General features: G+C 38.6%; 1 pseudogene; it reads left to right on the forward strand.

The window, feature by feature from the left end:
• Positions 1–10,214: 10,214 nt before the first annotated feature.
• LOC129897921 (5S ribosomal RNA) lies at positions 10,215–10,335 on the forward strand (annotated as a pseudogene).
• Positions 10,336–14,316: the final 3,981 nt, after the last annotated feature.

Consider the following 14,316-nt stretch of genomic DNA (forward strand, 5'->3'; position numbering starts at 1 on the left):
TAATGTCTGGCCAACATTAGGATAAATTTGTTGCCTACCTTGAACTCGGAAGATGGATGGGAGATAGAACATGGAATGCAGAGAACATGTTTGTCCTAGGGTTAACTAGGATGATTCGTGTATATGATTCCCGTTACTTATACCTATACACCATGTTTGGTTACTAAATAAGATGATAATGTTAAATGCATTGTTGTTGGTTCATGCCTATCTCCGCTCAACAATGCAGTTAGGTTGTCAACAAAGGTAGGCAATTAGAGGTTGGAGGATCATGATTGTAATATCAACCCTATAAATAAGTAATTTAATGACCCATTGGATACCGAATTAAGGAATACCTCACTTCTATAAATGCTATAGCCCTGGATTCATTTTAACCTGATTAAATCTCAAGTGATATCTTTGAATCATCTTTATTAGTAGTTTTTACAATTGTTTGAAATAAGAATTAACAAAACAACTCAACTCTTTAAAACACACACAATTAATTTACTAAGGAATATTATCCCTGATATCTATAAATGCTACAGCCCTGGAATTCATTTTAACCTGATTAAATCTTTAGTGACATCATTAAATTATCGTTAGTAGTAATTTTTACAATAGTCTGAAATTAGAAATAACAAAACAACTCAACTCTTTATAACACACACACAATTAATTTAGTTCACTAAAAATAAAAGCCTAATTAAAGTCCTTTGGGTTCGATAATCTTTCTTTAAAAAGAGTCACTTTACTACCCATAAGACCATGTATACTTGCGTGTGGTTTGCCAACAATAAGTTTTTGGCGCCGTTGCTGGAGACTTTATATTTTGCAATTGGTTCTTTTTGAAGTTTCTAAATTATTTGTGCTAGTGTTAACTCTATGTTAGATGTGATTTCTTACAGGTATCCTTAAATAGTACACTGGATAGGAGTTGGGAAATTGTAGAGCCGCTGGTTGAGCCAAAAAGATTTTTACATCAAAAAAGAAGAAGATCAGCCTTGCAGTACCTTGTGACAAAAATCAACATGGAGTTTGATCAAGAGGCACCTGTAGAGAGACCGGATGAGGTTACGTTGAATATAACAACAAGAATAGTTACGAATGTTACAATTCCTTGAGCCAAAAATGTTACAATAAAATCTAGAAATCGTCTGCTTGAGGTAGAGTCGAAATGAAGTAGGATATGGTGCAAATCTTGCACACTAATTGTCAGTTCACTGAATTTCCACATGAGGATCCCTAATTCATTTACAGAACTTCTTAGAGATCACTAACACTTGAACACCAACTAGAGTGTCATCAGACTATGTGAGATTGCCCTTGTTTCTTTTTTCTCTGTTGGGGAAGTAATAAGGTGGATGAAGTCCCAGCTGCCAAACTTAATCACTTCTTGGTATAATTTGTCCCAATTTTTTTTGATTAAATTCTTCTCGTTAGGGAAGATAACAAAGTTGAGAATTGAAATTTTGAGTTTCAAATAGAAATTTGTTGAAAATTTGTACCAAGCCTGGGTCAAGTTTAAATCTTTACTCATTAGTTGTCTTGACCATCATCAAGATAAGAAGGTGTTGGTCCATACCTTTATTGAAGGGTTAGAACCCAACAACAAGATTCTTCTTGACTCAGCTGTGGTGGATAGTATTTAGAGAAAACATAGCACTGTTCAATAGCATATCTCAGGGAAATTCTGAATGGAATGGAGGTAGCTCTAAACCTATGGTATAGAAATAGGCAAGGATGTTGGAAGTTGATGTTGTGACAACTTTGAAAGTTAAATCTCAGCTATGCAGAATATGATGACCAAACATTTTAACAACTTAGCATTAGGGCAGCAACATGCTCCAGTAAATGTGGTACAACAACAACCAACATGGTGCATGGTGTGTGGCAATATAGAATACATGTCTGAGTATTGTGCAATAAATCCTAAATCGGTAAACTTTGTGGATAATGCACCAAAGGGTGGAGGTCACTAGAACTATGTTAAAACTTAAAACCCAGTTGGAAGAACCACCCAAATTACTCATAGGGTAGAAATTATCACCACAGGCAGATATAATTTAGGCCACAAGGAAGAGAACAACATTATAATTAGCAAGACCAGGGTGGCCTACAAACAGGCAAATCAAGGAACATGAGTGTTGAGAATCTGCTGAAATAAATCATGGCTTACCAAGCTACGATGGCTATAGAGGTTAGCCAAAATTAGTTAGAAACCCAGAGTTTAGAGAGGCATCTTGGGTGATTAGCTAGTGCTTAGAACTCTCACCATCAAGGTGGTTGGTAGCCAGGTAACACTAACCAAAAACCCAAGATGGTGACTATTGTAAGTGCTTGTAGTGGTCGTCCATTAGTTGAGTCGGCTCCTCAAAATAAAGTTGTTGAGGGAAAAGGTAAATAAAAGGTTATTTAAGAAGATAAATCTAGCTTTCCAAGAGCTGACAGGGAACCAAAAGCAAAACCACCTCCTTTATTCCCACAAATATTCAAAAAGAAAAAGAAGGAAGAGTACTTGGAAAAGTTCATCGACTTGCTGAAATAGGTATATATTAACTTATCTTTGATTGATGTTTTCTCGAGTATCCTAAAGTATTCCAAATATGTCAAGTATATTATGGCCAAAAAGAGAAAGAGTATGAGACAATGACACTCAATGAGGAGTGCAGTTCTAGAATTATGAACAAGTTCAGTCTCCCAATCAAGCAGAAAGATCCTAGGAGTTTCATAGTGTAGGTAACTATTGGTAAGTTTATCTATGCTAGAAGGATCTGTGATTTGGGTGCAAGTATCAACTTGATGCCCAGTTCTATGTTCAAGAAATTGGGTCAGGAGGACCCCAAGCCAACCATAATTTTATTGTACTTGGCGGATCTCTTCGTGTCTAGAGCAGATAGTATAATTGAGGATGTTCTAGTCCAAGTAGAATCTCTTTTCTTCCCTGTGGACTTTGTCATTCTAGACTTTGAGCTTGACCTAGGGGTTTCTTTCATCTTGGGATGCCTATTCTTGTCAACAAAAGGGTCATTAATTGATGTAGTTGCTGGGAGATTAACTATGAGAGCACATGATAAGGTGGAGGTGTTTGATGTTTATTAGGCATTGAAGTTTCCTGCTATTTATGAGGAGTTGTTTGCAATAAATATTATAGATGAAGAATGGTAGCACAGTGTGTGTTAGCAGAAGACCTTTTAAAAAGAGTGTTATTGGGTCAAGATATTGAAAGTCATATTGAAGTAAAGGAGTTGGCTCGTGTGTTAGACATTCCAAATATAAGTATGTTGAAGAAGCATATGGAGACATTAGATAGAGATTTGGGTCCTTTATCCAAACCATTAATTGAGGAAGCTCCTAAATTAGAGTTGAAACCGCTTTCATCCCACCATAAGTATGCCTTTCTAGGTGACAATGATACTTTACCTGTAATCCTTTCTTCTTCTTTATCTGAAGTGCTGGTTACAGTAGCTCTAGAGGTGCTCAAAAGGCAAAAGGAATCCATAGGATAGAAAAGGGCTGATCTACATGGGATTAGCCCAGCTTTGTGCATACACAGGATTTTCATGGAGAAGGGGCATAAGCCAGCTGCATAGCCACATCGCAGACTGAATCCTATGATAAAAGATATGGTAAGAAAAGAAATAATTAAGTGGTTGGATGCAGGCATCATATACCACAGTTTAGATAGCAAATGGGTAAGTCTAGTCCAGTTTGTGCCTAAAAAGGGTAGGATGACTGTGATCACCAATGATAAGAATAAATTGATCCTCACTAGAATAGTCACTAGATGACACATTTGCATGGGCTATCGCAAGATGAATGATGCAAAAAGAAAAGATCACTACCAGTCCCCTTTATTGGTCAGATGCTGGATAGGTTGATAGGTATTTGGAATATAACAAGATTACCATTGCTCATGAAGACCAGGAAAATACTACTTTCACTTTTCCTTATAGGACATATGCTTTCAAGTGTATGTCATTCGAACTGTGGAATGCTCCTGCAATATTCTAAAGGTGTATGATGGCAATCTTCTATGATATGGTGGAGGATTTTATAGAGATCTTCATCGACGACTTTTCACTCTTTAGGAAGTCCTCTGAGTTATGTTTGCAAAACCTGGAAAGGATCTTAGAATAGAGGGGATTATGTTAGGCCACAAAGTGTCCATACAATGGCTAGAGGTGGACAAAATAGAGATTGAGGTGATTGAGAAACTACCTCCTCCGATTTCAATCAAAGGTGTATGAAGATTCTTTGGACATGTTGGGTTCTAGATGAGGTTTATCAAGGACTTCTCAATGATCTCCAGACCCATGTACACCCTTTTGGAAAAGGAGGTAAAGTTTGATTTTGTATGTAGTCATTTGAGCTCTTGAAGAAGAGGCTAACTGGAGCCCCAATCTTGATTGCTCCCAATTAGGAGTTTCCTTTTGTGGTCATGTATGATGCCAATGAAACAGCAGTAGGATTAGTATAGGGAAAAAGAAAGGAGAAGATCTTTCATATCATCTATTATGAAAACGTGACTCTTAACTCAGCCTACGCAAACTACACTATCATGGAAAAAGAGATGTTGGCACTAGTGTATGCATTTGATAACTTCAAGTAATATCTAGTAGGTACTAACGTTGTTGTATTTACTGACCTTGCAACTTGTAGCTATGTATTTAACAAAAAAGATTCCATGCCGAGGCTCATCAGATGGATCTTGCTACTAATAGAGTTTGACATAGAGATCAAGGATCGCAAGGGTTGTGAGAATCAAATTATTGACAATTTGTCTAGACTTAATATTTCATCACAAATTGGTGAACAAATGCAGATCAAAGAGGAGTTTCTAGAAGAGTAGTTGTTAGCTTTGGAGGTGAATGAGTTGCCTTAGTATGCAAATATTTTCAACTACTTAGTAAGTGGAGTCTTCCCACCCTGCGCAACATCATACAATAGAAGATGTTGATGTGTAAGGGCAAGTTTTACATATGGAAGAGCCCTACTTGTTCAAATAGGGCACTAATAGAATGATTAGAAGATGTGTGCCCGAAGTTGAGATTCACAAACTGCTACATAGTTGCCAGTCATCACCCTACGGTGGCCATCATGGAGGGGAGAGCACTGCTCATAAGGTACTTTAGTCTAGTTTCTTTTGACCCATATTTTTTAAGGATGCTGCAAGGTATGTCAGGAACTGTGATCAGTGTTAAAATAGAGGGACTATAACAAGGAGGTATGAGATGCCATTGAATAACATCCTAGAGGTCGAGATCTTTGATGTATGGGGCATGGACTTCATGGGTCCTTTCCTACCCTCTTATGGGAACCAATACATCCTGATTATAGTGGACTACATGTCTAATTGGATTGAGGCTATTTTTCTTCCCACCAATTGTTCTACAAATGTGAGCATATTTCTGTAAAAATGTATCTTCACCAGGTTTGGTATTCCTAGAGCTATTATCAGCGATTGAGGTAAGCATTTTATAAATCAGAATGGTGAAGAATCTTCTGGCTAAATTTGGAGTGTGGCATAAGGTGTCTACAACATATAACCCTCAAACTAGTGGACAGGTTGAAGTGTCCAATAGAGAGGTGACTCAAATTTTATAGAAGGCAGTGAACAAAATAAGGAAGCATTAGTCCATTAAATTAAATAAAGCACTTTGGGCTTACATGACTGCAAATAAGACACCTATTGGTACCTCACCATACCACTTGATATTTGGAAAAGCCTTCCACCTGCCAGTTGAAATAAAGCATCAGGCCTATTGGGCCATAAAGAAGTTGAGTCTGGATCTAGAGCTCGCAGGCAGAAAGCGAATGCATCAGCTGCATTAGTTCGACGAGTTTAGGTTACATGCCTATGAGAATGCCAAACTCTACAAGGAAAATGTTACACCCCGTACTTTGGTACCTTAGAATGCTTCTTAAGCTTCTCATGTTTTTTAGAAGGCTCTTAAGTTTCTTAAAAGTCGTTATGTGAGTTGGATAGTTAATAATGCTATCAAATAACTCCAAGGAAAGGAGAACGAAATGCTTCATAATAAGGAAGATTGGAAATAAGGTTATAAAAATTTGAAAAGAGTTGGAGGCTGAGAAATGAGTCGTAGCACTCGATTGACTCGTGTAAACTACCAAATTGGAGGTCTTACGTACTTAAGCCACTGGAGTACATGTTGAGCTTATGTAGCAAGGATTACATGGGCTCCTAAAGTAAGACGAGATTACGAACCCACGGGAGAGGCGGAAGGAGGTGTAGCACCTACTCGGAAGAAAGCAGGTGATGCACCTACTTTGACTAAGTAGGTGATGTACCTACTTGGACCAAGTAGGTGACACACCTATTGGAGGTGGGTCCCACACCGCCACATGGCAGCCTTGGAGTCTAGGTATGGATCTGTGGCCCAATAAGGGTTTGACACGTGTCACCCTTAGGGGATGACACATGTCACTTCCTAACGGACCTTATATATGTATGTTAATGACTCTTATGTAATTTGGAGTCCAAAAATCAGCCAAATTATAGAGAGAAACATGAGAAGAAGATAGCTCACAACAGCAGCCACAAATTGAAGGAAATTAAGGTAAGTTCTTCACTTTTCTTCCGTGAATTAATTATCTACGGTGTTCCTCAATTATGTGGTGGTGTATATATGTACATTAAGATGCCTAAGGAACCATATTTTCAGTTCTTCACTTGGAAAACTAAGAGAAACGTAAAGAAAAAATGCTAGGGAACAGACCCATTTTTGGAGAGGACAGTTGTTAGTACTATTGGTATAACTTCTTGTGTATAGCTTAGTTTCGGGTGATTAAATATGTTTTGGAAATTTATTTCATAGTTCTATAACTTTTATTTTGCTTTTATCTTCGCGAAAAAGGGTGATGAAATGTAGAGGAGGTACTGCCCAGATTTTATTTTGGAAATCCTACACGGACAACTGTGAGTATTTTTGGTATATATTTTCGTACAAAATTGATGTAGGGGTAATTCAAAATTTTTTGCGACCTTTATACAAATTTATATAACTTTCATTGAGGTCACAAATCCTGTTTCCCTCAATTACCCCTCCGAAACTAAGCGACAATATAAGACAGTGGGCTGTCCAGATTTCGCGTTTTGATAGTTTTGGCGAGTTTGACAAGTTTAATGTAAGGTAAGTCCTTTCCTTTTAAATTAGAGTTTATGGTGTTGTTATATAGGGTATTATACGTTGTGTAAGTGGATGGAAATGTGAAAACATGATAAATATGTTCGACGCCCGAAATAAACTAAATTGGAATTGCTATAGTTAAATTGTAGTCGAAATGAGGCGTTGTTCGTGTGAGGTGCTTATGCAGGGGTATGATGTGTTGTTGCAGGGCCTAAATATGTTCTAATGTAGGTTAGGGTGCTGCTGGTTGAATCCACACGACCCCTCGTTGCTTATAATGAAAGGCGTTACAAAATAAAGGCTAGACGCCCTATTGTCCTACCGTATTTTTAAATAAGTCGTTTGGAGTTTATGTTGTATATTGTTGGTGTGAATTGCTGCAGGTTGTTGTTATTGGTTGGATTTAGGTATTAGAGACCTAATTGGAAATTTGGATGGGGCACATTATAGGGGAGGTGCTGCCCAATTTTCGTCGACGCCTTAGCGAATAACAGAACTAGTCGGGAAACGACTAAGGAAATAGATTCCATTAATACTAAGATGTAACCTAGGGTGCTGGAAAGTAAAAGGGGTTGACATTTATACTACTCTAATGTTGAATAGGTTCAAAGGACGGCGAGGCAAGCAGGATAAGGAATAATTCAAACAAGGTATGTAAAGCTATTCTTCTCTTTTTTGGCATGTCTTAGACGTAAGTAATGAATGATATGTATATGAGCTTGGGGTAATTCCATTCATAAATTCCAAGCATGAACCATGAGTTTCATTAACTTCGTGATATTAGAACTTCTGTAGTAATTGAGTTGTTGCCTTTTAGGGCTTCTATATGACGAAAGGTGGTATATGTAAAGTCTGTCTCTTTTTCCATTTGGAATGTCTTAAATGTAAGTGAATTGAGGTATGATATGAGTGTAAAGGCAGTTCCAGTTGAAGTCTTGAGTATAACTTATGACTTGTATCAACTTTTGAGTGATAAGGTCCTTGAAGTAGTTGAACTACGACCCTTGAGCCTCCTAAAGGTTGAATAGTATTGGGATGTGTAAGCTCCTATACCTAGGGGTTCTTGAACATGCTTTGTGATGATATATATAGGATGTTTGATATTTTATAGAGTTTTACGTACACGTATATGCATTATGATATATATATGGATCAGGCCGGACGTACCTCGGTACATTTTGCTATGTAAGGATCGGGTTGTACGTTCCACGACAAATTATGCATTATACGGATTGGGCCGTCGTACCTCGGCATCATCATTTAATATACAGATTGGGCCGTCGTACCTCAGCATCATCATGTAATATACGGATCGGGCCGTCGTGCCTCGGCATTATTATGCATTATATGGATCGGGCCGTTGTACCTCGGCATTATCATGTGACATATGGATCAGGCCGTCGTTCCTCGGCATGTGGTTGCTATATATATAGATCGGGCTGTACGTCCCACAGTGCTAATAATATGCATATGCCTATCATGATAGATGATGTGTTTGTAACACCGAGTCCCCGAGCGGGCCGGATACGGTACGTGATAATAGAATACATGACTTTATTTTATGAGATGCAGGTACAGTACCCTATTAAATGTTATACTTGGTTTCCTTCACCCCTGTTTCAGTTGTTATCTCAGTTATGTATGCTTATATACTCAGTATATGTATCGTACTGACCCCCTTTCCTCGGGGGGCTGCGTTTTATGCCCGTAGGTACAGACGTTCATTTTAGAGATTCGCCAGCCCAGGATTTCTGCTCCCCTATGATTGGAGATGCTCCACTATTCCGGAGCCTAGTTTTTTTGTACTGGTCCTCTGGTGTATATATGTATTTGTTTATTCAGGGGTACGGCGGGGGCCCTGTCCCGCCATATGTTACCGTACTATTCTTAGAGGTCTGTAGACATGTATGTGTGAGTTGTTCCTGAGTTTATTTTGGCTATGCCTATATGGCACGTTGTAAATGTTTTTACGTTATTGCAGCCTTGTCGGCTTGTATTCTCTTCTCTGATACGATACGAATAAATGAGGCTACATGGACATGAAAAAGTTTTAACCCGTTGGGGTTTTGGGTGGTTGTATCACATGACCCATAGTTCAATTTGGTTATATTTGAAAGTCACGTATATGGGAGTCCATGTTGGACCCCAGTCGTGGCCCACGGGGTTGGGTCATGACAGAAGTCATATCATAGCAGTTCGGTCTTTGGAGTGTTTATAGACCGTGTCTAGTAGAGTCTTGTTTATCGGTTTGTTTTGCACCACATCTATAGACAAGAGGCTACAGGACATATAGGATGTTATCTTTCTTTCATGTCTACGATCGTGCGATAGAGCCGAATCATAGGGAATGAAATTCCTCATACTAACTTGTGATTTCAGCAGAAGGACAACACAAATAGAAGAAGGTTACAGACGATATTGGAAGTTACACAGCACGAAGGTAAGAAAGGCACGAATGATAAGTGCTAGGTAAGGTATTGAATTACGGTTGACATGTAAAGTTGAAAATTGAAAGGAAAAGTAAACGGAAAGTCTAAACAGGTGCAGTTCGAGTTGGACATATAAGGTAAGTCCATCAGTTTATACTATTGTTGATATTGGGCGCCCTGTGAGGCTGCGATATAACGTGATATGATACGTATAAATGTATCTTTATGCTTATTGCCCCTAGGAGGCATTGTTGGCATTTTCTGCGTGCAGGTGTTGAGATAGTAAGGAATAGAGAGGAAACTCTGCCCAAATTTTCCTTGAAATAAAAGGAAAATGATTTAGGAAAGACTGGTAGTTCTGGATAGAACGATATATTAAGGATAAGACTAACTTAAAAGGGTAAGTAACCCACAGTAAGAATCGTGAAAAAGGTTAAGAAGTATTATACTATGGGGTAGAATGCGAAAAGGATACGATGTGAATATAATAAGGATAGTTATGAAAATAAGTAAAGCCTTGTGAAGAAGTGGCTAAAGATAGGATATGGTCTGTGTAATAAGAATATAAGGGTAACTTGGGCGGTGCAGCTTGGCCTACTAGATCAGCTGCAGGGTCATCATTTTCTTCGGTAGATATGCGCCCCACGAGGCAGGGTGCAATCATACCAGCACTAACGTACCGGATCCCATCAGAACTCCGAAGTTAAGCGTGCTTGGGCAAAAGTAATATTGGGATAGGTGACCCTCTGGGAAGCCCTGTGTGGCTGTGATATGAGATGATATGCATGTATATATACACGTTGGACGTGCATGGCATTGTTGATGTAAACAAGTATTGTCGATACATAACTCCACCATGAAAGATGATAAGACCTTTGCGATAGGGGATGCAGCTTTGCAAAACAACTAGCGCATTGTGAACTCATTAAAGGGACAAGTGGTACCCACTGGGATAAGGCTAGGACTATGACAAAGCTTGGGACACTGAGAGTCGGAAGTTAAGTACTGCCTATTTGATAATTGGAAATGACTATAAGCCCTAGCTATTTATTGATCAAAATAAATGGAAAGTGGCTTCGAATAAATTGCTACCTGACTTGAGTACCCATAATTAGACTGGATTAGCACCTCATGATTGTGTTAAGTTGTCGTACCTAGGCAACCAAAGGTATGAAAGATATAAATGAAGGCATAGATATGGTGAAATATACCGAATGTGTTGGAAAAGAATCATACATATTGGAAAATTAGAAATAAAGGCGTAAGGTAGAACACAACAGATAGTGACATGGGTATACCCTAAAAGAGGGAAGTGGCTTCAAGTGAGATCCCATACTGGCACGAGTTAATAGGATCTAAAGTCCAGCAATAAATGGATAAAAGTCATGATATCGGAGACAGTGCGGAGAATTAATAGTAAGGACTTGAATAGTATGACATCAAAGAATAGGTTCATACAAAAGGGATGAATACAACAAGAGAATTACGGTAAGAACTTAAACATACTATAAGGAATAGCCAGGCTATACTCAATTGAAGGTAAGATGTTGGTAACAAAGTTACTGACTACTAGTATTGTGGTGTACAAGCAGCAAAACAAAGAAAGGACGAGAGATCTCTCCTATACTGGAATATGAGGAAACTCAAGGGTAAGTAGAGGAAGGAAGTAAGAAACAATACAGGTTTACGTACAAACTAGTATGGTGATGCTAAAGCATCTTTCGGGCTATTTTAAGCTCCTACACATGTTCGTGTAAAGGGTGCAATATGATGTGTGGTAAAGGAACTGGAAAGAAGAAATGGAAAAGAGATATCACCTGTTCCCTATGCCTACAGGTAATCTACCTTCTTAAATAGACCATATGAGTTAATACAAGGCCTATGAACGGCAGCCAGTACAGAAGAATCCTGAAGAACTTATAAGACCTTATGAGGCTAGTTAACATTCGGGGACGAATGTTCTAAAGGGGGGAAGGAGGTTACACCCTGTACTTTGGTACCTTAGAATGCTTCTTAAGCTTCTCATGTTTCTGGGAAGGCTCTTAAGTTTCTTAAAAGTCGTTATGTGAGTTGGATAGTTAATAATGCTATCAAATAACTCCAAGGAAAGGAGAACGAAATGCTTCATAATAAGGAAGATTGGAAATAAGGTTATAAAAATTTAAAAGGAGTTGGAGGCTGAGAAATGAGTCGTAGCACTCGATTGACTCGCGTAAACTACCAACTTAAAGGTCTTACGTACTTAAGCCACTGGAGTACATGTTGAGCTTACGTAGCAAGGATTACATGGGCTCCTAAAGTAAGACGAGATTACGAACCCACGGAAGAGGCGGAAAGAGGCGTAGCACCTACTCGGAAGCAAGCAGGTAATGCACCTACTTTTACTAAGTAGGTGATGTACCTACTTGGACCAAGTAGGTGACACACCTACTTGAGGTGGGTCCCACACCACCACATGGCAGCCTTGGAGGCTAGGTATGGATCTGTGGCCCAATAAGGGTTTGACACGTGTCACCCTTAGGGGAAGAAACGTGTCACTTCCTAAGGGACCTTATATATGTATGTTAATGACTCTTAAGTCATTTGGAGTCCAAAAATCAGCCAAATTATAGAGAGAAACGTGAGAAGAAGAGAGATCACAACAGCAACCACATATTAAAGGAAATTAAGGTAAGTTCTTCAGTTTTCTTCTGTGAATTAATTCTCTACGGTGTTCCTCAATTATGTGGAGGTGTATATATGTATATTATGATGCCTACGGAACCATATTTTCAGTTCTTCACTTGGAAAACTAAAAGAAACGTAAAGAAAAAACGCTAGGGAACAGACACGTTTTTGGAGGGGACAGTTGTTAGTAATATTGGTGTAACTTCTTGTGTATAGCTTATTTTAGGGTGATTAAATATGTTTTGGAAAGGTATTTCATAGTTATATAACTTTTATTCATACTTTTAAATCTAGTTTTGCTTTTATCTTTTCGAAAAAGGGTGATGAAGTGTAGAGGAGGTACTGCCCAGATTTTGTTTTGGAAATCCTACACGGACAGCTGTGAGTATTTTTGGCATATATTTTCGTACAAAATTATTGTAGGGGTAATTCAAAAATTTTTGCGACCTTTATAAAAATTTATATAACTTTCATTGAGGCCACAAATCCTTTTTCCCTCAATTACCCCTCCAAAATTAAGCGACACTATAAGACAGTGGGCTGTCCAGATTTCGCATTTTGATAGTTTTGGCGAGTTTGACAAGTTTAATGTAAGGTAAGGCCTTTCCTTTTAAATTGGAGTTTATGGTGTTGTTATAGAGGGTATTATACGTTGTGTAAGTGGCTGTAAATATGAAAACATGATAAATATGTTCGACGCCCGAAATAAACTAAATTGGAATTGCTATAGTTAAATTGTAGTCGAAATGAGGCGTTGTTCATGTGAGGTGCTGCTGCAGGGGTGTGATGTGTTGTTTCAGGGCCTAAATATGTTCTAATGTGGGTTAGGGTGCTGCTGGTTGAATCCACATGACCCGTCATTGCTTATAATGAAAGGCGTTACAAAATAAAGGCTAGACGCCTTATTGTGGTACCGTATTTTTGAATAAGTCATTTGGAGCTTATGTTGTATATTGTTGGTGTGAATTGCTGCAGGTTGTTGTTATTGGTTGGATGTAGGTATTAGAGACCTAATTGGAAATTTGGATGGGGCACATTATAGGGGAGGTGCTGCCCAATTTTCGTCGACGCCTTAGCGAATAACAGAACTAGTTGGGAAACGACTAAGGAAATAGATTCCATTAATACTAAGATGTAACCTAGGGTGCTGGAAAGTAAAAGAGGTTGATATTTATACTACTCTCATGTTGAATAGGTTCAAAAGACGGCGAGGCAAGCAGGATAAGGAATAATTCAAACAAGGTATGTAAAGCTATTCTTCTCTTTTTTGGCATGTCTTAGACGTAAGTAATGAATGATATGTATATGAGCTTGGGGTAATTCCATTCATAAATTCCAAGCATGAACCATGAGTTTCATTAACTTCGTGATATTAGAACTCCTGTAGTAATTAAGTTGTTGCCTTTTAGGGCTTCTATATGACGAAAGTGGTATATGTAAAGCCTGTCACTTCTTCCATTTGGAATGTCTTAAATGTAAGTGAATTGAGGTATGATATGAGTGTAAAGGCAGTTCCAATTGTAAGTCTTGAGTATAACTTATGACTTGTATCCACTTTTGAATGATAAGGTCCTTGAAGTAGTTGAACTACGACCCTTAAGCCTCCTAAAGGTTGAATAGTATTGGGATGTGTAAGCTCCTATACCTAGGGGCTCTTTAACATGCTTTGTGATGATATATGTAGGATGTTTGATATTTTACAGAGTTTTACGTACACGTATATGCATTATGATATATATGTGGATCGAGCCGGACGTACCTCGGCACATTTTACTATGTAAGGATCGGGTCGTACGTTCCACGACAAATTATGCATTATACGGATCGGGCCGTCGTACCTCGGCATCATCATGTAATATACGGATCGGGCCATCGTACCTCGACATCATCATGTAATATACGGATCGGGCCGTCGTGCCTCGGCATTATTATGCATTATATGGATCGGGCCGTCGTACCTCGGCATTATCATGTAACATATAGATTGGGCCGTCGTTCCTCGACATGTGGTTGATATATATATGGATCGGGCTGTACGTCCCATAGTTCTAATAATATGCATATGCCTATCATGATAGATGATGTGT

This window comes from Solanum dulcamara, chromosome 7 (genome assembly GCF_947179165.1).
Source record: "Solanum dulcamara chromosome 7, daSolDulc1.2, whole genome shotgun sequence".
Taxonomy (NCBI): Eukaryota; Viridiplantae; Streptophyta; class Magnoliopsida; order Solanales; family Solanaceae; genus Solanum; species Solanum dulcamara.